Here is a 24662-nt window from a genome sequence, read left to right as displayed (position 1 = left end):
TGACTGTAATCTCCTTGAGAGGAGGGATGGTGTCTGCCAATTGAACTCTCCCAAATGTTTCGTACAGTGCTTTGAACGAAATAAGCAAGCTCAGTAAATACCATTGATTGACTGATTTGTCTGGAAGGGACTTCAGGGGCCATTCATTCATTCAATTGTCTTTTTTTGAGCACTTACTGTGTGCAGAGCACTGTACTAAGCACTTTAGTCCATACAAGACTATATCTCTGCCAGCTGAGACAGACATCTGTCTGTCCTGTCCAGAGATTTCTCAGCTTCCACGTTTCAACAATAACACTTAGTGCTTACCAAAATCTTTCCTGCTACAATTCAATTCTGTTGTCTCTTGCCTTGGGTGCTGGCCAGACGGAGAAAATCTGAATTCACCTTTCTGAATCCAGAATTCACCTTTCTGAATCCCACGGACAGTGATCAAAGCGGATTGTCTCCCTGCATTATTGTTCGGCCTCCTTTAACGGTCTCCTGTTTTCACCAGATCTGAAGACTTCATTTCCCCCGAACTGTTCTACAGCAATTTTCCTCATGCACCACAGCCCTTACGCTAGGGTCTGAATGAAAATCAGTTTATCCTGAATGAACTGAAGAAATAAATGATCAGAACAGCGTGAGGACATTTTGGATGCAATATCGTGCCGGATATGAAAATTTTAAAAACCTTTAAGTCAACCATGAAATTAGCAAAGAACGGTAATCTGTGTTCTTTCAAACACAAATCTCAATTGCGGAACTTTCCATTTACCAAAATAAATATCTCCTACATGAAGATTACCCCAGTTTCTCCAAGGATGCAGTCCTTTCGCAAAGATAATATTCTCATTAAAATAATATAAACAAAACACAGGCTCCAATGAAGGTGGAAAAGGACAACCGATCTTGGCTTGTTAGAAAATTCCATCTGCCTGTGTCTGAGAAAGCACATCTATAAGACTGGTTTTCAATTTTAGTTCTGCAAAGCATGACCCAGCGCAGACCGCACAGGGCCGAGAGTCTGACTGCTACAGAGAATGCGTGCGAGTTTTAAAGTTTCCACTCAAGTGACTGCTGGCAATTCCCTTTGTTTCCCTGTGCGTATCACTGTGTGAGACCAGACACAACTCCTGCTGCAGAGATTGTTGAGCCGCTTTTCCCCATCTTTCTTGGTTTAAATTATATTTATTCAGGGCTTACTATGGGTGAAACACTGCTCTAAGCACTGGGGTAGGAGGTCCGTGTTGATTAGCCCCTGCCCCACATGGGCTCACAGTCTATGTAGGAGGGAGAACAGGTAGCCCCACTTTACAGTTGAGGAAACTGAGGCACAGAGAAGTAAAGTGGCTTGCCCAAGGTCACAGAGCAAGCAATTGGAAGAGTTGGGATTGGAACCCCTCTAGGCTGTAAACTAGTTGTGGGCAGGGAATTTTATGTTGTGTACCCTCTCAGGGTCACATCTGAAGAGTGTCTAGTATGCTACAGTACTCATGACTACAGGAGGAAGAGTCAAGGAGAGGCCTACCCATTTCATTCCTAGCTTGGGCAGGGGCTAGTGAGTGGAAGACAACCTGCTACAAGTCAAAACTCACCTGTGCTGGGCAGAAGCGGCATAGAAGAGAGTCGAGTACAGACTTATTGACTGCGTGGAGGGAGGCAATGGTAAACCACTTCCATATTTTTACCAGGAAAACTCTAGGGAGACACTACCAGAACGATTGCAGATGGAAGTGGGGCGTTCTGGGAGAGATGTGTCTATGGCATCACTATGGGTCAGGCATGACAACAACACTTTCCCAAGTGCTTAGTACAGTGCTCTACACACAGTTAATGCTTAATAAATATGACTGACTGACTGATTGACGAATCCAGGTCCTCCTAACTCCCAGGCCTGTGGTTTTTCCACCAGGCCATGCCGCTTCTTGCCATTAGGGAATGTGTCTGTTATTTTGTTGTGTTGTTGTCTCCCAAGGGCTTAGTGCAGTGCTGTGTACACAGTAAGCACTCAGTTAATACACTGATCGATTGATTACCTCAATCACCTCTCCTCCCCCTCCTTCCTTAAAATCTGCTCCCACAAACCTTCAGCCTACTTGGGGCCCTTTGGATCATTTGAAATCCACCTCCCACTAGATTGCAAATTCCTTGTGGGCAGGGACACAGTATCATACTCTCTTAAGGGTTTAGCACAGGGCTCTGCACAAAATGAGCACTCAATAAATACCACTGATTGATTGAACCTTTCTTTAGCAGTATACTGGGATTTTTTAACAGGGAAAAGGATTGTGCCTCTGCACAGAGTTTTGGGAGAGGTAGAAGGCGGCCACTAATGGCCCTTACAAAAGTAATAATAATGATGGTAGGAGCATTTATTGGGAAACAGTATGCTCTGCACACAGTAAGTGCTCAATAAATACAATTGATTGATTGATTGATTGGTCTAATGGATAGAGCATAGTCCTGGGAGTCAGAGTACCTGGGTTCTAACCCTGACCCTTCCACTTGTCTGCTGTGTGACCTAGGGCAAGTCGCTTAATTTCTTTGTGCCTCAGTTCCTTCAACTGCAAAATGGGGATTCAATAACTCTTTTTCTCTCCTACTTAGACTGAAAGCCCCACATGGTATGTGACTCTCCTGTAGTCAACCCCGGTGCTTAATCCAGTGTTTGGCACATAGTAAGTGCTTAATAAATACCACAATTATCGGTATAATTATCATTGTTATTGTTAATTGGTTAGTATGTGCCAAGTGCTGTGGAAAGATACAGTGCAATTGGATCAGGCACGGACTCTACTACAAGTCTACTACAAGTCAATGTTTATGCCTCAGTTTCCTGATCTGTAAAATGAGGATTAAACCTGTGAGCCCCATGTGGGTCATGGACGGAGTCCAACCCACTTTGCCTGTATCCATCCCAGCACTTAGTACAGTGCCTGTCACAAAGTAAGTACTTAACAAGTGTCAAGCAGCATGGCATAGTGGATAGAGCACAGGCCTGGGAGCCAGATCATGTGTTCTAATCCTAGCTCTGCCATGTGCCTGCTATGTGACCTTGGGCAAGTCACTTCACTTCTCTGGGCCTCAGTTACCTCATCCATGAAAGGGGGATTGATATTGTGAGCCTCGCATGGGACTGGGACAGCGTAAAACCTGATTAACTTATACTCACCCCAGTGCTTAGTACAGTGCCTGGCACATAGACGTGCTTAATGAATACTGTAATTATCATTATTATTATCATTATTACATGTCACTCTCATATGTTATGGATGGTTGCGATGGTAAGTCCAACTAGTCCCCACTCTCAGGACAGAGTCACTTCCTGAGAAAAGTGTAATTAATGCCATTTACTGCATCCTTTGGAGTCAACCCAATCAGAGGAAAGAAGCGGGGCGGGGAGGAGACCCTCAGCCATCTCGGAGGTGAGAGGTTGCAAGCTATATGGCTGAAAGGACACAAGACATGGAGAAGGCTCATTGCTGTGACCCTGGATTCATTCCTTCATTCATTCAATTGCATTTATTGAGTGTTTACTGTGTGCAGAGCACTGTACTAAGCATTTGGAAAGTACAAGTTGGCAACATATAGAGATGGTTCCTACCCAACAACGGGCTCAGAGCATCATAGTGGATAGAGCACAGGCCTGGGACTCATAAAGTTGTGGGTTCTAATCCCAGATTCACCACTTGTCTGCTCTGTGACCTTGGGAAAGTCACTTCACTTCTTTGGGCCTCAGTTTCCTCATCTGTAAAATGGAAATGAAGACCGTGAGCCCCATGTAGGACAAGGACTGTGTCCAGCCTGATTTGCTTGTATCCACCCCAGCGCTTAGTACAGTTCCTGGTACACAGTAAGCGCTTAAGAAATACCAGAATGGTTATTATTATGATTAGTATTATTACAGGGCACAGCGAGGGGTCAGAGGTGATCCTGTGTGAGGATTAGGGCAAGGTTTGGGGTCCCAGGTAGGACTTGCCCCTGAGTGGGAGAAAGGGCACTGAGAGATTCTGCCATCTGAAGGATTCAGAGTGGATGATACTGGAACTTGGGAAGGCTTGAGAGATGAGGTGACAGGACCAGGGAAATGTAAGCACCTACAGGAAAGTTAAGAGAGACGTGTGGCAGGGCGGAGAGTATTAGATCAAGGGAAAGGCAGCTCCAACTGAATGAAAACTAGTATTAAACATTGTTGAGATGTCAGATCTTGATGTCTGCCTGCAGGAGGGGTTGGAGGAGAAGGCTTTGGGTGCCAGGGAAACATGTGGCCTTAAGAAGCTGGGAGATGGAGAGTGGGAGGGAGCGATTTCTCTGTTAGCTTCCAGAAGCCAGTCCACAGAAGGGAGTATAGGCTTAATTGCTGATGACCTCTTCCCCTTCAGAGGGACATCTAGGATTCAGTTGAAGGTTGGTGGCAGCAAATGGGGAGCAGAGACTTGGGGTACACTAAGCAGACATCCTCAACTTCGAGAAGTGAAGAAGGTTAGGTCTTCAGGACCCAATGGAAGCTATCCAGTGTCCTAGTGCTCCTAAAGTGACTCTGGGGGTCTTTGGACTGTTATTTAAGGCTGAGAATCCCTGGTTACTTTACATCAGTGGCAAACATCATGATGATGCCAATCGGGATATTTTATGGAAGTCCAACAAGTGCCTCAAGTGTGTCTCCTGTTGGTGTCCTGATTTCCTGCTTGCTCTTCTCCCATGGGCTCCTCTTCCATGTTCCTCTGAACTGGGCTGATTCCCAGCCATAATAATAACAATCATAATTATAATCATAATAATCATCACTATAATTATGATTTTATTATTATTTAACTCTTTAAGAGCTTACTATGTGCCCAATACTGTATTAAACACTGGAGTAGATACACAGTAGCCAGATTGGTCAAAGTACCTGTCCCATGTGGGCCTCACAATTAAATAGGAGGGAGCAGAGCTTAACCCCCTTTGTACAGATGAGGGAACTGAGTCAGAGAGAAATGAAGTTACTTACCTAAGTTCACACAGCAGATGAGTGATGGACTCGGGAGTAGAATCCAGACCTTCTTACTCCCAGGCCAGTGCTCTTTCAACTAGGCCACAATTTTTCCCTCAGCCATGAAACCTGAGTCCAGGAACAGAGGCAGAGGAAAATTGAAGGGTTAAAATAAAAATACCAGATATATCCTTCAAGCCTTGCACTTGAGGTGACCTGGTGCAGAGGGCAGAGCAAAATTAAATGAGCTCTATAGACTGTAAACTCCTCAATCACTCAATCATATTTATTGAGCACTTACTGTGTGCAGAGCACTGGACTAAGCGCTTGGGAAGTACAAGTCGGCAACATATAGAGACGGTCCTTATCCCACAACGGGATCACAGTCTAGAAGGGGGAGACAGACAACAAAACAAAATATGTAGACAGGTGTAAAATCGTCAGAACAAATAGAATTATAGCTATATGCACATCATGAACAAAATAAATGGAATAGTAAATATGCACAAGTAAAATAAATAGAGTAATAAATCTGTACAAATATATACAAGTAGACTTGTAGACTCGAAGCTCCTTGTGGACAGGTATCACATCTACAAACTCTGTTGTATTGTACTTCCCCAAATTCTTAGTACAGTGTTCTGCCCACAATAAGCATATGATAAATACCACAGATCGATTAACTGAGTGAGCCAATTCCTGGGCTTGATTAGACAATAACTGAACCCACCAGAAAATCGCTCCTTCTATAACACCCTCCTCCCTTCAGGTACTGGTCTACAAAGTTGCCAAATCTCTTGCTAAATCTTTCTGGTCTTTTTGGTTTTGCTCCTCCAGACAACTTGATCTCCTCACACGATCTTTCCCTACATTCCCTCTTTCCCTTCATTGTAACTATTGCACTATTGGTCAAGTGGGCATTGTGGCCTCCATGGGTCCCAGATGCACCTTTAATAATAATGATGATGGCATTTGTTAAGCGCTTACTATGTGTCAAACACTGTCCTAAGCGCTGGGGTAGATACAAGGTAATCAGGTTGTCTCACGTGGGGCTCCCAGTCTTAATCTGCATTTTACAGATGAGGGAACTGAGGCACAGAGAAGTTAAGTGACTTGGCCAAAGTCAAGCAGCTGACAACTGGAAGTGTCAGGATTTGAACCCATGACCTCTGACTCCAAAGCCCGGGCTCTTGCCACTAAACCATGCTGCCCACAGTCTTTACCAATCTAGAAGTAAGTGGCACATGTCACTCTATGTTCACCAAGCAAGTTACACCGTGGATCAGAGTCATATAATTCAGAATATTTGGTGGAAACCTGCAAATTTCAAGCACTTCCCCAAGAGTCTTCCTGACCTCCTCCTTCACATTACAGCCACCACCATCCTCTCCCAGCCCTGCTCCCAAACACGGGCACCACTTCCCACCTCCTGGTGCCATCTCAAGACTGGGCAGGGGAGAGACCAGAAGAAAACCTGATTACCCCATATGAAACAGGAGTCACCCTATGGGCGAAATTTGGTCTCATTTAATATCAATAATGATAATAACAATAATAATAATGATAATTTTGGTATTTGTTCAGTGCTTATTATGTGCCAGGCACTGTTCTGAGCACTGGGGTAGATAATCATCAACATCAATCATATTTATTGAGCGCTTACTGTGTGCAGAGCACTGTACTAAGCGCTTGGGAAGTACAAGTTGGCAACATATAGAGACAGTCCCTACCCAATAGTGGGCTCACAGTCTAAAAGGGGGAGACAGAGAACAAAACCAAACATACTAACAAAATAAAATAAATAGAATAGAATAGATATGTACAAGTAAAATAAATAAATAAATAAATAGAGTAATAAATATGTACAAACCTATATACATATATGCAGGTGCTGTGGGGAAGGGAAGGAGGTAAGATGAGGGGGATGGAGAGGGGGACGAGGGGGAGAGGAAGGAAGGGGCTCAGTCTGAGAAGGCCTCCTGGAGGAGGTGAGATCTCAGTAGGGCCTTGAAGGGAGGAACAGAGCTAGCTTGGCGGATGGGCAGAAGGAGGGCATTCCAGGCCCAGGGGATGACGTGGGCCAGGGGTCGATGGCGGGACAGGCGAGAACGAGGTACGGTGAGGAAATTAGCGGCGGAGGAGCGATGGGTGTGGGCTGGGCTGTAGAAGGAGAGAAGGGAGGTGAGGTAGGAGGGGGCGAGGTGATGGACAGCCTTGAAGCCCAGGGTGAGGAGTTTCTGCCTGATGCGCAGATTGATTGGTAGCCACTGGAGATTTTTGAGGAGGGGAGTAACATGCCCAGAGTATTTCTGGACAAAGACAATCCGGGCAGCAGCATGAAGTATGGATTGAAGTGGGGAGAGACACGAGGATGGGAGATCAGAGAGAAGGCTGGTGCAGTAGTCCAGACGGATAGGATGAGAGCTTGAAAGAGCAGGGTAGCGGTTTGGATGGAGAGGAAAAGGCGGATCTTGGCATTGTTGCGGAGCTGAGACTGGCAGGTTTTGGTGACGGCTTGGATGTGAGGGGTGAATGAGAGAGCGGAGTCGAGGATGACACCAAGTTTGCGGGCTTGTGAGACGGGAAGGATAGTAGTGCCGTCAACAGAGATGGGAAAGTCAGGGAGAGGGCAGGGTTTGGCAGGGAAGACAAGAAGTCCAGTCTTGGACATGTTGAGTTTTAGGTGGCGGGCAGACATCCAGATGGAGATGTCCTGAAGGCAGGAGGAGATGCGAGCCTGGTAACCAGACTGGACACAGTCCCTGTCCCACATGGGGCTCAGTCTTAATCCCCACTTGACAGATTAAGTAAGTGAGGCACAGAAAAGTTAAGTGACTTGCCCAAGGTCACACAGCAGACAAGAGGCAGAGCCAGGAATCATTCCCCTACTCATCCTCCTTTATATGTCTCCTACAGACATGGATCTGTATCCCCTTAAGAATAATAATAATAATAATAATAATAATAATGGCATTTATTAAAGGGCTTACTATATGCAAAGCACTGTTCTAAGCACTGGGGAGGTTACACGGTGATCAGGTTGTCCCACAGGGACTCACACTCTTTATCCCCATTTTATGGACGAGGAAACTGAGGCACAGAGAAGTTAACTGACTTGCCCAAGGTCACACAGCTGACAATTAGTGGAGCCAAGATTTGAACCCATGACCTCTGACTCCAAAGCCTGTGCTCTTTCCACTGAGCCATGCTGCTTCTATAATTATGGTACATGTTAAAAACTTACTATGTGCCAAACACTGTTCTAAATGCTTACTAAGCACTTGATATTCACCCCTCCCTCAGGATTTACATATATAACCTCACACTCCTGCCAATTTTCCTATCTGTAATTTATTCTAATGCCTGACTCTAGATTGTATGCTCCTTATGGGCAAGGATCCTGTTTATCAATTTTATTGCCTTGCACTGCTTCGAGTTCTAATCCTGGCTCCACAGCTTATCTGTTGCGTGAACTTGGACAAGTCACTTAACTTCTCTGTGCCTCAGTTTCCTCATCTGCAAAATGAATATTAAATCTTTCTCTCTCCTACTTAGACTGTGAGCCCTATGGAGAACAGGGAGTTTGTCCAAATTGATAACCTTGTATCTACTCTGATGTTTATAACAGTGCTTGGCACATAGTAGGAACTTAAAAATAATAATTATTATTATTATTCTCCCAAGCACTTAATACAGTGTTCTCCACACAGAAAGCACTCAATAAATACCACTGATTGATTTGGCCTCTGTGGGTAGACAAGGCATAGGAATGCTACAAATTTTGGGTAACTGACATAATAACAGAGTGAAGACGTGAGATAATTGATCATTAAATCCTTGAAAAATACACGGAATATGACTTCTATTACTGACAATAATGATAGCTATTATATAACCCAAAATGCTACCCATTGTTTTGCTTTCCTTTTTTAAACTTCAGAGTCTGAATCTTCCTCTGAAGCAGGGAAAGGCTGAGGCAGGAATGGAGAACAAGATTAGATAATAATGGTTGTTCTTAAGGCCCAAATGGGGAGCCTCATCACAGCTGTTGGGCTTTTGTTTTCGTTTTTAAATGGTATTTCTCAAGCACTTACAATGTGTCAGACACTCTATTAAGTGCTGGGGCAGATGCAGGCCAATCAAGTTGGGCCCAGTTCATGTCCAGCAAAAACTCTTCACTATTGGCTTCAAGGCTGTCCATCCCCTCGCCCCCTCCTATCTCACTTCCCTTCTCTCCTCCTACAGCCCAGCCCTCACCCACCACTCCTCTGCCGCTAACCTCCTCACTGGACCTCGTTCTCACCTACCCCGAAGTTGACCCATGGCCCATGTCCTACCTCTGACTTGGAATGCCCTTCCTCCTCACATCCTCCAAACTAGCTCACTTTCCTCCTTCAAAGCCCTACTGAGAGCTCACCTCCTCCAGGAAGCCTGCCCAGACTGAGCCTCCCTTTTCCTCTGCTCCTCCTCCTCTCTCCATCACCCCTACTCCCTCCCTCTGCCCTCCCCCTCCCCCTGCCCCACAGCACTTGTATATGTATATACATATTTATTATTTTATTATTCTATTTTATTAATGATGTATATATCTATAATTCTATTTATTTATATTGACGCTATTAATGTCTACTTGTTTTGTTTTGTTGTCTGTCTCCCTGCTTCTAGACTGTGAGCCCATTGTTCATTCATTCAATAGTATTTATTGAGCGCTTACCGTGTGCAGAGCACTGTGTGCGTTGTTGGGTAGGGATTGTCTCTGTTGACGAACTGGTACTTTCCAAGTGCTTAGTACAGGGTTCTGCACACAGTAAGCGCTCAATAAATACGATTGAATGAATGAACTCACAGTCTTAATCCCCATTTTACAGATAGGTAACTGAGGCTCAGAGAAGTTAAGTGACCTGCCCAAGGTCACACAGCAGACAAGTGGCAGAGAGGGATTAGAATCCTAGTCCTTCTAACTCCCAGACCCACGTTCTAGTCACTAAGCTTCACTGCTTCTCCTCATGTTGGGTGATGACAGAGGTATTTTACTTGTACCTATCTATTCTATTTATTTTATTTTGTTAATATGTTTTGTTTTGTTCTCTGTCTCCCCCTTCTAGACTGTGAGCCCACTGTTGGGTAGGGACCATCTCTATATGTTGCCAACTTGTACTTCCCAAGCGCTTAGTAAGGTGCTCTGCACACAGTCAGCACTCAATAAATACGATTGATTGATTGATTGATTGGTATAAGGACTCTGGAAAACACCTCCCCCTCTGCTTCTGCACTAGTTAAGGAATTCATATAAACATATTTTATAGCTTTGTATTAAGGCAAACAGCCTATTTCAAGTTGCTTTGGGATCGACAACTTTTTACGAGGGATAATTTCCACGAAATGAAAAAAAAATCGTTAGAGCTTGTGAAAAATTGTGCCAAAGCTATATTGACAGAAGTAGCCACAATTTCGCCTTTCTCTTGATAAAATTAAGAAAGTCACTTAATGCTTGGTGGCAGTTAGGGAGTCGTTAGTCTGGGAACCGTTCATTTTTGTTCTGTTGGTCACCGAGGTCCAGGCTTGGCACTGGAAATTTTCAAGAAAATGTTAATCTAAAACTGTGAAGGACCCAGTAGTTGTCTTTAGCTTGGTCATAAAGGATTCCCAAGTCTCATGCAAATAACTTTGCTTCCAATCTCCAAGCACTGGGGGTGGATGGGATGAAAAGTGGAGGAAAGGAACACTGAGCTAGAGGGATTAGAAGCTAATCGTGTCTACATGCAATGGGCGACACATACGTGGCCTGGTGGACAGAGTAGGGGCCTGGGATTCAGAAGAACCTGGGTTCTAACCCGCTTTGCCATTTGTCTACTGTATGACCTTGGGAAAATCACTTAACTACTCTGTGCCTCTGTTTCTTCAGCTGTAAAATGGAGATTGAGACTGGGTGCTCTGTGTGGGACATAGACAACCCAATTATCTTGTTTCTACCCCAGCGTTTAGTACGGTGTCTGACAATCATTCATTCAGTTGCATTTATTGAGTGCTTATTGTGTGCAGAGCACTTTACTAGGTCCTTGGGAGAGGAAAATGCAACAATAAACGGACACAGTCCCACAGGGAGCTTATAGTCTAGAGTCGGGGAGACAGACATTAATACAAAAGAATGCAGCTTTGTACATAAGTGTTGTGGGGCTGGGAGGGGAGAAGAACAGATGAAGCAAGTCAGGGTGACACAGAAGGGAGTGGGAAAAGAGGAAACCGGGGGCTTAGTCAGGGAAAGCCTCCTGTAAGAGATGTGCCTTCTGACACATAATAAGCCCTTAACAAATACCACAATTATTATCATTTTTATTACATGGCATGATCTGACTGCCAGTGGTTTGAGTAGGCAATGAAACAGAAAACCTTTTAAACCATCTCAGTGATTACCCTTAGGGCTCCTTTGAGAACCATCTCAGGCGCACTAACACATATTAATTCTTGATTGGGCCTTTCTTTCAGCCCGTTCCTATGGGCACAAATGAGAATTTGGCATTGATGTTTTGCCTACTTTGAGAGAAGATGAAATTGATACCCTGAAAATGGATTCAACAATCCTAAGGCATATGTGAGGGGCAATTACGAGGTGAATATCTGAGGATGAATCGATGCCTCCAGACAGAAGGAAGGGCAAAATAACCAGTAGGGGTCCCTGCCACCTTGGTGTTCTAAATCAAATCAATCAATCAATTGTATTTATTAAGCACTTACTCTGTGCAGAGCACTGTACTAAGTGATTGGGAAGTACAAGTTGGCAACATATAGAGACAGTCCCTACACAACAGTGAGCTCACAGGCTAGAAGTGTTGGGGGGAACACCTGATTTTGTACATGGGTTAGGGCAGGAGTTTGGCAGTCCCCTGAAGCACTCATCAGCCCTCCCCAGGGTCCTCAGACTCACCAGGCCCTTCCCTGCCCCAATTTCATGCCATCCCTGTTGCCACAGCAGCAAGGACAGAGACCACAGGATTAGGTCACTTATGCTGCACTATTTTTGAGGCTTTCCTCGCACCCATGCTGGGGAACTGGCAGCTGCCCTTCCTCCTCTGCCCTTCAGAGAGAAATGATAACCCTAAGACACTTTTCCTCTAGCCTGTCCCTTCAAGAAACTCCAGCAGTTGCCCATCCACTTGCACATCAAACAAAAACTCCTCACCATTGGCTTTAAAGCACTCCATCACCTTGCCCCCTCCTACCTCGCCTCCCTACTCTCCCATTAAAACCCAGCAAGCAAATTGTCTTCCATCTGATTATCTTGTATCTATCTCAATGCTTAGTACAGTGCTTGCTACATTACAAGTGCTTAACAAATACCACAGTTATTAGAATTATGATTTTGATGCAGATAAACCTGGGATCTCAGGCCAAGAATCTGCCACCATCCTGGAAGGAAAGATGGCAGTGGTGAGCAACAGAAGGGCATCTTCACTTGCAATCAGTGGCAAAGATGATGCAAATCACCTATTTGGCACCCTTCTCCCCACCTCCACTGGCCCCGCTTTCACCCACCCCTTCATCCATGCCTTCCACCAATCAGCCCATCTCCTTAAAACATCTGTCTCTGTCACTCCTCTCTCTGCTGCCCCTAAATCTAGAACCCACCCTAAGCTTTCCACTCAGCTATACTACTTCATTCACTCAATCACATGTATTGAGTGCTTACTGTGTGAGAAGCACTATACTAAGTACTTGGGAGAGTATAATATAACAACAGACACATTTCTGCCCACAGTGAGTTCACAGTCTAAAGGGGGAAACAGACATTAATACAAATAAATAAATGAATTACAGATATAGACAGATATTTACATATGTGCTGTGGGAATGGGAGGGAGGATGAAAGAAAGACCGAGTAAGAGCAGTCCAGAAGGGAGTGGGTGAAGACGAGAGGAGGACTTAGTCAGGAAAGGCTTCTTGGAGGAGATGTGTCTTCAATAAGGTTTTGAAGTGTGGTAGAGCAATTACTATTTGCATAAGAACTCCAAACCTAACATGGGCACCGTTTTTGTTGGTTTAACTTAGTCATTCAATCATATTTATTGAGTACTTACTGTGTGAAGAGCACTGTACTAAGTGCTTGGAAGAATACAGTAGAACAGATAAAGTCCATGCACACAATGAACTTACTGTGCCCTCCCTACCCCGACTCAGTGGGAGGGATCAGATGAGGTCAAGAAAGACTGTGAAGGGTAGAAAAGGGCACCTGGGCACCTCCGGGCATCAGGGCATCAGGAAAGAATGGGTTCAGGATTTTGAAGGCCCACAGGGAAGCCATAATAATAATAATAATAATGGTACTTGCTAAGCGCTGACTATGTGCCAGTCATTTTACTAAGCATTAGGATAGATACAAGTTAATCAGTCCCTGATCCATGTGGGGCTCCCAGTCTTTATCCCCATTTTACAGATGAGGTAACTGAGGCCCAGAGAAGTGAAGTCACTTGCCTAAGGTCACACAGCATGCAAGTGGCAGAACAAGGATTAGAAACCATGTCCTTCTGATTCCCAGATCCTTGCTCTAACCACTACTCCATGCTACTTCTCTAAGGAGCAGGCAGGGCAAGTAGCAATGGAGGTGAAATGGTGGGGGTAAAGGCATGGCGAGGCTGGGTAACAGTGAGCCCACTGTTGGGTAGGGACTGTCTCTATATGTTGAACTTGTACTTCCCAAGCGCTTAGTACAGTGCTCTGCACACAGTAAGCCCTCAATAAATATGATTGATGATGATGATGACTAGGCTTGTCAGGAATGGCATGGAAAGACAACCCCTTATCCCCGCAGCCATCGCAGAACCTGGAAAACTACATCTCCACTGTGCTGAGCGAGCACGGGCAATGGCAGATTCATCCTGAGAACCAAGTCAGAGGGAATGTTTTGTGGACATTGGACCCCAGCTTGGTCAGGAGAGCTCTGCTGCCCCAGTCCCAAACAAACATAGGTTTGGACCCTACTGCCATGGAGAAGACAATTAAATCAATCAATCAATCAATCAATTGTATTTATTGAGCACTTACTGTGTGCAGAGCACTGTACTAAGCGCTTGGGAAGTACAAGTTAGCAACATAGATTTGCATTAAATTAAATTAAATGCATTAAATTAAAAGAATTAAATGCGTTCTTCCAGGCTGGCTGCTCCACAACAGATTTCTCTGGAGGCCACGGCTGCTTCTTTGGGTCAGGTACTTTTGGAAAGTGCCAGTCCCACCTTCAAAGTCATACCAAATTCATATCTCCTCCAGGAAGCCTTCCCCAATTAACCTCACAGGAAATATATATACAGATATATATAGATATATATATACACAGATATATATATAGTATATATATAATATATATGCATATATATATATATATATAATATTGTACTCTCCCAAGCACTTTGTACAGTGCTCTGCATACAGTAAGCACTCAGTAAATACAATTGAGTGACTATTTTCCCTCCCCACTGTGTCTTCCACACCTTTGAGTCTGAGATTTCCAGCCATTTGCCCCAGTAGTTTTGTTCACAGCCTTATGCTCAGTTGCTTCCTCTACCTCTAATTTATTTTGATGCCTTTCTCCCTCTCTAAATTGTAAACAAGGAGAGAAAGAGCCTCAGCCTGGGAGTCAGAGGACCTAGATTCTAAACCAAGCTCTGCCACTTACCTGCTGTGTGACCTTGGGCAAGTCACTTGACTTCTCTGTACCTCAGTTCCCTCATCTGCAAAATGAGGATTCAATATCTGTTCTCCCTCCTACTTAGACTGTGAATCCTGTGTGGGACCTGATTATCTTGTATCTACCCCAGCATTTAGTACAGTGCTTGACACATAGTAAGTGCTTAACAAATACTATTATTATCATTATTATTAATCTCCTTGAGAACAGGGGTCATTTCTACCTACTCTATTATCTGCTGTATGACCTTGGCCTTCAGTTACCTCATCTGTAAAATGGGGATCAAAACTGTGAGCCCTATGTGGGACAGGGACTGTGTCCAACCTGATTACCTTGTATCTACCCCAGAGCTTAGAACAGTGCTTGACACATAGTAAGCATTTAACAAGTATCATAATTATTACTATTATTATAATTAGCAGCCTGGCTCCCTGGAAAGAGCATGGGCTGTGGGTTGAAGTCATGGGTTCAAATCCCGGCTCCTCCTATTGTCAGCTGTGTGACTTTGGGCAAGTCACAACTTCCCTGTGCCTCAGTTACCTCATCTGTAAAATGGGGATTAAGCCTGTGAGCTCCCCCCCTCCCCCGGGGGACAACCTGATCACCTTGTGACCTCCCCAGTGCTTAGAACAGTGCTTTGCACATAAGAAGTGCAAAATAAATGCTATTATTATTATTGTTGTTGTTGTTAATAATCAATCAATCATATACTTATAGAAGCATAGTAGCAGCATGGCTCAGTGGAAAGAGCACGGGCTTGGGAGTCAGATGACTTGGGTTCTGATCCCGGCTCCGCCACTTGTCTGCTGTGTGACCTTGAGTAAGCCACTTAACTTCTCTGTGCCTCAGTTACCTCATGTGTAAAATGAGGATTAAGACTGTGAGCCCCATGTGGGACTACGTGATTAACATGTATCTACCCCAGTGCTTAGAACAGTGCTTGGCACATGGTAAGTACTTAACGAATACCACCATAATTATTATTATATTTGCTTAGCACTTACTTTGTGCAGAGCACTATACTAAGCGCTTGGGAGAGTACAGTTTAACAGCTGGTAGACGCATTTTCTGCTCACAGCAAGTTTACAGTTCAGAGGGGGAGACATAGTAGCTCCCTGTGGGCAGGAAATGTGACTACCAATTCAATTGCATTGTACACTTCCAAAAGCTTAGGAGAGTGGTCTTTACATAGCAGGTTCTCAGTAGATACCACTGATTGATTGAATGATTAATTAAGCCCTTATTGTGTGCCAAACACTATCTTAAGCACTGGGAGGGAATACCCAGGTAGGTATCAGACACAGTCCCTGTCCCTCAGTGGGGGCTCATAATCTAAAAATGTACTCTCTCAAGCACTGTATATAGTACTGTGCACACAGTAAGCTATCAATACAATCCATTCATTGAATGATTGAAAAGTGTGCTTAGGGCAGGGTCCTGAGGGAAATGCCATTATTATCCAGTTCCTCCATTGACTGTGGCCCTGAAAAACCTCAGAGCCTCACTTTGACTGTAAAATGGGAACAGTAATTCCCAGAAGTCACCTATCCCCTCAAAGATGTTATAAGGAGTATGGACTTTGGTACAAAATGATTCCAAATTACACTTACTGAGATCACCTATTCCATTTTCATAACTCCACCAATTAGAGGCCATTGAGAGCTAAGGGAAATCTCAGCAGTGCTCTTCTCTCCTCCATCCAAAAGGAAAATCACCAGGAAAGATGGCTGCTTTTCAGTCCCTCCAGGCTCACAATACTCAGCCATCCAAACCAATCTTCCAGAAGGAGGGATAGGAGGGCTTCTGCTTCAGATGACCTGACCAGTGCATCATGACCAGCCTCAGACAACTGATCATGCAGACACAATTCTCTCTGTCTGTCTGTCAGTCTGTCTGTCTCTCTTTTCCCCTCTCTCTCTCTCTCTTTCCAGCAATGTTCCTTTTCAAATACAGTCAAAGGCCAGTCAATGGCCCAGAGAGTGGAGCTTAAATATGTCCATTCTGGGCAGCTTGCAACACATTCCCTCTCACCTCCCCCCATTTCTGCTTTCCACCCAAATCACAGGCTCCATTTCCCAGCAGAGCGTAGGAGTCACAGGAAAAAATTCCAAACTTCACATCTCCCAGCTTGCAGCCTCTGGTAGGTTAGCAACAACAAGAAAGGGATGCTAGTTGCTAGACAACCACTTGTCTTATTAACCCTCCCAGCACTGAACCTGACCTAGGCCATAAAAATGAAGACAAAAATGTTTAATTCAGCTTCAAAAGCGCTCTTTAACTTTTTCCCTAGCTACTCCGGTCTCCGGCTCTAATTGGGCTGCTTGGAAAGCCATGAGAGAACTGGACTGCAAAATCAAACACATTGACTGCCCAGAAGAGCATTTCAAAATTTACCTCAGCAGTTTACCTCCCTGAGGGGGCATTTTAGTGGTGGTCTTTTATCTGCAAACCTCCTGATGACTCAGTCTTTACCTCTTTTCTCACTATTCAAGGTGGAGAGCAACTGCTATGTTCTTCCTGACCAGACTTTCCTGGTAAGCACCATTCAAATGGTGAGAGTCCAGGCCAGGCGGAGGGAAACCTTGACAAAGCCCAGTGAGATTGACATTCCATTGGGTTAGCTCATCCATGGGATAAGACAACTGATCTCATTAGATTCTTTTTGCTCAAGAGCCTCTTTTTGTTTCCACACCCAGACCTGAGGTGTCCTTGCAGGTTACAAGGGCACATCATTTTCCCCTAACCTTTCACAAAGGGGAACCTGGAGCCAGGCAAGGGCTGAAGCTGTTCTGTTTTTCGCTCATAAGAGGTTTCAATCCCTCAGGGTCAGGATTGCCTGACCAAATACCCTCTTGAATTGACGATAAGTGAGGCCTGTTACCAGATCACAGGATCAGAACCCCCCTAAGGGAATGTCTGGCCTAGATTTAATACATCTGCTCTCTTCCTGAGTGAAGAGAGAAGCCAAACTCTTTTGTTTCCACTAATGAAGGCAGGGTTCCAGGCCCAGGTTCTGCAGATGGGTGGAAGAAATATATTGAGAGGCCAGTTTTTCACTCCTCAGAGGGACCAGTTAAACTTGTTTGATATCTCTGACTTTCACTTTCTGCCCTTTGCTGGTCTAACAGTGCCTGGACCTCTGCACATGGGTGAGTGGAAGCTGAAACTAGTCATTTGCAGAAGCAGTGTGGCTTAGTGGAAAGAGCATGGGCTTGGGAGTCAGAGATCATGGGTTCGAATTCCGGCTCAGCCACTTATCAGCTGTGTGACTTTAAGCAAGTCACTTCACTTCTCTGTGCTTCAGTTACCTCATCTGTAAAATGGAGATTAAGACTGTCAGCTCCACATGGGGCAACCTGCTTACCTTGTATCTGCCCCAGCGCTTAGAACAGTGCTTGGCACATAGTAAGCATTTAACAAATATCCTCATTATTATTGGTATAGAGTTTAATAACTGACCTCTCTGGAGACATATATAGTGGGTGATGGATAGAGATCAAAGATGAAAAGACCCGGCCACTTATGTAGATACCTTTAAATTCTATATTAGACATGACTTATTCATTCATATTAATGTCTATATCTCTAGACTGTAAGCTCACTATGGGCAGGGAACATATCTTCTAATTCTGTTGCACTGTACTTTCCCAAGCACTTAGTACAGTGCTCTGCACATAGTAAGCACACAATAAATACCACTGATCGATTGATTGATATAAGAATGCACACTAGGATCAATCAATTAATCATTTAGTGGCATGAATTGTCCTCTAGACTGTAAGCTCCTTATGGGCAGGGAAAGATGCCTGCTAATTCTGTTGTGTTGTACTCTGGCTCAGTGGAAAGAGCACGGGCTTTGGAGTCAGAGATCATCGGTTCAAATCCCAGCTCCTCCACTTGTCAGCTGGGTGACTTTGCGCAAGTCACTTAACTTCTCTATACCTCAGTTACCTCATCTGTAAAATGGGGATTAAGACTGTGAGCCCCACGTGGGACAACCTAATCACCTTGTAAACTCCCAAGAGCTTAGAACAGTGCTTTCCACATAGTAAGTGCTTTATAAATGCCATCATTATTATTATTATTACAGTGCTCTTCACATAGTTAAGTCATCAATCTCCTCACAGTACCTCCTTCTCGCCTGTCCCGCCGTCGGCCCCCAGCCCACGTCATCCCCCGGGCCTGGAATGCCCTCCCTCTGCCCATCCGCCAAGCTAGCTCTCTTCCTCCCTTCAAGGCCCTACTGAGAGCTCACCTCCTCCAGGAGGCCTTCCCAGACTGAGCCCCTTCCTTCCTCTCCCCCTCGTCCCCCTCTCCATCCCCCCCATCTTACCTCCTTCCCTTCCCCACAGCACCTGTATATATGTATATATTTTTGTACATATTTATTACTCTATTTATTTATTTATTTTACTTGTACATATCTATTCTATTTATTTTATTTTGTTAGTATGTTTGGTTTTGTTCTCTGTCTCCCCCTTTTAGACTGTGAGCCACTGTTGGGTAGAGACTGTCTCTATGTGTTGCCAACTTGTACTTCCCAAGTGCTTAGTACAGTGCTCTGCACACAGTAAGTGCTCAATAAATATGATTGATTGATCATTGATTGTTAAGCGCTTACAATGTACCAGACACAGTACTAAACAATCAGGTTGGACACCATCCATTTCTCACATGGGGCTCAAATCTAAATCTCCATTTTACAGATGAGGTAACAGGCACAGAGAAGTTAAGTGACTTGCCCAAGGTCACACAGCAGACAAATCCATCTGACTCCCAGGGCCCTTATTCTATCCATTAGGCAACACTGCTTCTCAGATTTGGTGACAGATTGAATATGTGAGTTGAATGAAATAGATAAGTCAAAGATAAGGCCAAGTTTACGGGTTTGTGAGACAAGGAGGATGGTGGCATTGTCTACAGTGATGGGTAAGCCAGTGGGAGGACAGGGTTTGCATGTGAAGATGAGGAGTCCTGTTTTGGACATGCTGGGTTTGAGGTTTCAGTGGGACACCCAAGTAGGTGGAGATAAAAGACTGCCAAGAGGGTGAAAAGTCAGGACTGGGGTTGTAGATTTGGAAATCATCCAGAAAGAGATGGTAATCGAAGGCATGGGAGTGATTGAATTCTCCAAGGCAGTGGGTGTAGATGGAAAATAGAAGGTGCTACAGGACTGAGCCTTGGGGGGCTCCCACAACAAGGGGAGTCTGAGACTGAGAATGAGCAGTAAGAGAACTAGGAGAAGCCAAAGTTATATGATGCTTCTAGGGGAATGTTGAAGGCACCTGAGAGGTTGAGGAGGATTAGGTTGGAGTAATGACTGTTGGATTTGACAATAAGGAGATCATTGGTGACCTTTGAGAGGGCAGTTCCTATAAGGTGAAGGAGGTGGAAGCCAGATTGAAGGGGGAGTCAAGGCCCTTTGGAAGTGTAATAATCTGAGTTGAGCAATTTTTCTGGAGCCATTCTAGATTGGATCTGAATTCTCTTGAGGGATTGAATGCTCCCTTTCCAGAGTGGAGGCTATAGAGCAGATCACCAAGCAAATTCAGAATTCACTTCTTCCAGCTAGTCTTAATAATGATAATAATAATTGCGGTATTTGTTAAGCCCTTATTATGTGACAACGAGTGTATTAACTGTTGAGGTAGATACAAGATAATCAGCTACCCCAGGGGAGAACAGATATTGAATCTCCATTTTGCAGATGAGGGAACTGAGGTCCAGAAACGTTACCTAGGGTCACCTAGTAGGTATGTGGCTGACCCAGGATTAGAATCCAGATCCTCAGACTCCCAGTCCCATGCTCTTTCCATAGGCCATGCTGTTTCTCTCATGTCAAAGCAGGGCTCAACCATGGCTTCTTCAGGGCTGTCATGTCTATTTGAAGGCCCGTTCTTTCTCTGTCGAGTGAGGGATATGGCCAGAATTATTTAGCTGGCTGAGCCAGATGGACCTGGAGTCCTTCTGGGGGAACCGGGCAGACTCCTATGCTTCAGCTGCTCTGAGAAGAATTCATCATCAATATGTGACTTTATTTAAGCAATAAATGTCCATTAATTTTGGATTATCTCAATTCCTGCCAGCCTGATTATATTTGCAATTTTTACATCTGCAATAAGAGGTTACTCATGTAGCAATCTGACTGGTTTGGCACGTACTTCATTTAGTAAATTGGACAGTTTCTCTATCTCTAATTAGATGTGCTTCTCTCTCTCTTGCTCTCTATGTATGTGTGCCTTTGTATGAGTCCGTATGCGTGTGTGTATGTGGATCTGGCATTGGTGTGTTTGCGGTACTGCTTTTAAAGGTACATCAGTGGGACAGCAAGGGAGACAGGGATGAGATGGATGCCAAGGAAATGGGCTTAATCTCCTGCCTTTGCCCCTTGATCCCCATTTAAAAATTTACATCAAACTAGAAAATTCGGAGGCAGCCTCATCAGAACTCGGAGCAGAATAGTGTCAGTTATTTTTTGTTTGTTTGTATGAATCTTCCAGTTGTAAACTAGGCTAAAATCACCCCAAAGTGGGGATCCTCTTCTTCCTCTTGCTCACTGTGACCATCTCCCTATCTGGTGGCTTAAGTCCATCCTATCTGATGGACTTAGGGTGGCCAGTTGGCTTTCAGTTTGTCAATGACCTGTTGGTTATGGCCATGGCACCAAAATCACTTGTGGAAAACTTTTCCATTTCACAGGAGGCTCAGGAGGTGAACCCCATATTCAGGGGGAGCTGGGAGGACAACACAGTCCAGGGATACTTTCATCTTTGGGGCTCAAGCCCAGAAAGAACGCAGAAGTACAGAGGACTTGGAAATGAAAGAAGGTGAGGTAGAGAAGAGAGAAACAGAGATAGAGAGTGAGAGATGAAAAGAGACAAAGTAAGAGATGAAAAGACAGAGACTGAGTAAGAGATGAAGCAAAGATAGAGGCAAAGACAAAGGTTCTGAGAGAAAGAGACTCCCTACTTTATCGTAAATACAGTTTTAAAATGGAGAGAGTCCAGGAATGTATGTGTGGGGGTACTTACATAGTAAAGTACTATATATACAATACTGTTTCATCCATTCATTCAATCATATTTATTAAGCACTTACTGTGTGCAGAATACTGTACTAAGCACTTGGGAAAATGCAATACACCAATAAACAGTGGCATTCCCTGCCCAAAACGAGCTCTCAGTCTGGGGGGGAGGAGGAGGCAGGGGCAGAGACAGAAATCTATACAAATAAATGAAATTACAGCTATATCCATAAGTGCTGTGGGGCTGGGGGCAGGGGAGATTAAAGGGAGCAACTCAGGGAGATGCAGAAGGGAGTGGGAGATGAGGAAAAGTGGGGCTTAGTCTGGGAAGGCCTCTTGGAGGAGGTGTGCCCTCCATAAGGCTTTGAAGCAGGGGGAGAGTAATTAATTTTTGGTCGGATTTGAGGAGGGAGAAGGTTAGTGCCAGAGAAGCAAAGTATGTGGGCAGGGTAGTAGAGGAAGAGAAGCGAGATGAGTTTAGGTAAGATGGGGAAAGGTGATGAAAAGCTTTGAAGCCAGTGGTGAGGAGTTTTTGTTTCATGTGGAGGTGGATGGGCAATCGCTGGAGATTTTTGAGGAGGCGGGGAGTGATATGTCCTGTACGTTTTTTTAGAAAGATTATCCAGACTGGACTTGAGTGTGGAAAGACAGCCTCCGTGCTAGACACCTGTAGAAGCATGTTTCCACTTCTCTGACTACTCTAAGCCAGACTACACACCCAATCGAGACAGACTCTCCAGTTCAGAAAGTCTGGGGACAACAGCAGAACCATCTTTGGGCTCTCTTCGGCTTCAGTGCTTCCCTCTCTTCAGAAATGTAGAGATAAATGGCTTTGCCTGCACTAAACTGACTCCGAATGCTGACCCCACAACTGGAAAACATGGAGTTTGGATTCTCACCTCAGGGAAAAGTAAAGCATGAAGGAAGTTCATTTTTTTTTAAAAAGGAGCTTGAGAAGGAGGAGTGTGGTCCAGTGGACAGAGCACAGAACTGGGAGTCAGAAGGACCTGGGTTCTAATTCCAGCTCTGCCACTTGTCTGCTAGGTGACCCTGGGCAAATAACTTCACTTCTCCGTGCCTCAGGTACCTCAGCTGTAAAATGGGACTTAAAACTGTGAGCCCCATGTGGGACAGGAGCTATGTCCAACCCAATTTGCTTTTATCTACCCTAGCACTTATTACAGTGCTTAGCACATAGTAAATGCTTAACAAACACCACGAGTAAGCTGCTCTTGTTGGTGACTAAAAGACACAGGGTAAACATTACAATCAAAATGCAATGCACTAGTTGGAGGGACAAAGTAGAAGCAATCAGGATGCCCAGAGCTTTCGTTGTGCAGTCAATGCTTGCATCACTACATAGACATTGGCTATCTGATAACTTCTGATATCCTCCAAATGGAGAAATGACTCTAGAACGTGTGCCAGAGATACTCTTAGGATGCTCCAACATCTGCTGTGTGACCTAGGGCAAGTCACTTAATTTTTCTGTGCCTCAATTACCTCATCTGTACAATGGATTTGACTCTGAACCCCAAGTGGGACAGGGACTGTGTATGGCCAAATTATCTTGTATCTACTCCAGCACTTAGTACAGTGCCTGGCACATAATGAGCACTTGAAAAATACCTTAAAAAATGATGGAGGAGGGGAGGGCAGCAACTGGATGAAGCAGCTGGGATCCTGGCCCAAATTTCGACCCAATGAAGCACAGAGGGAGGAATTTCTAGCCTGGCTTCACACCCTTCTCCTAACCAACCGGTCAATCAATGGTATTCATTGAGTTCTTACTGTCTGCAGAACTCCTGCACTAAGCCGCTGGGAGACTACAATGCAAAGCAACTGACAGAGACATTTCCTGCCCACAAGGAGCATACAATCTAGAGGGGAAGATAGATATTAAAATAAATTATGGATATGTAAATCAGAGCTGGGAGGCTGAGGGTGGGGTGACTAACACATTCTTAAAGGGTACAGATCTAGGTGCATAGGTGATGCTGAAGGAAGAAGGAGCAGGGGAAACGAGGGTTTAGTTGAAGAATGCCTCTTGGAGGAGATATGATTTTAATAATAATGATGGCATTTATAAAGTGCTTACTATGTGCACTGTTCTAAGCACTGGGAAGGATACAAGGTGATCAGATTGTCCCACGTGGGGCTCACAGTCTTCATCCCCATTTTACAAATGAGGTAACTGAGGCACAGAGAAGTTAAATGACTTGCCCAAAGTCACACAGCTGACAATTGGCAGAGCCAGGATTTGAACCCATGACCTCTGACTCCCAAGCCCGTGCTCTTTCCATTGAGCCACGCTGCTTGGGTTTGAAGGTGGGGAGGATTGTGTTCTGTCATCAATGAAAGGGGAGAGAGTTCCAGACCAGAGGAAAGATGTAGGTGAGGAGTTGGCGCCAAGATAGATGAGATTGAGATAGAGTTAAAGGAGTGAAGAGTATGGACTGGGTCAGAGTGGGAAATCATCAAGGCAGGGTAGGAGAAAGAGAGCTGATTGAGTGCCTTAATGCCAGTGGTAAGGACTATCTGTTAGATGCAAAAGTGGATGGGCAACCACTGGAGGTTCTTGAGAAGTGGGGAGATATGGACTCCCCACTCCATAGTTTTTTTTGGAAATATGATCCAGACAGCAGAGTAAAGTAAAGACTGGAATGTGGTCAGACAAGAGGCAGGGAGATCAGCAAGGAGGCTGATGCAGTAGTCAAGGTGGGATACAACACGTGGTTGGATCAGCGCAGAAGCAGTTTGGATGGAGAAGAAAGGGTGGATTTTAGCAATGTTATGAAGGTTAAACAGTCAGGATTTGGTGACAGATTGAATATGTGGGTTGAAAGATATCCCAAGCGCTTAGTACAGTGCTCTGCACTAGACTGTGAGCTCGTTGTGGTCACTGTGTATTGTTGTACTGTACTTTCCCAAGCACTTATACAGTACTTAAAAACGATTGACTGACTGACTGACTGAATGAATGAATGACATGCTCT

Source organism: Tachyglossus aculeatus, chromosome 3, assembly GCF_015852505.1.
Source record: "Tachyglossus aculeatus isolate mTacAcu1 chromosome 3, mTacAcu1.pri, whole genome shotgun sequence".
Taxonomy (NCBI): Eukaryota; Metazoa; Chordata; class Mammalia; order Monotremata; family Tachyglossidae; genus Tachyglossus; species Tachyglossus aculeatus.
Note: the sequence above shows the minus strand (reverse complement) of the source record.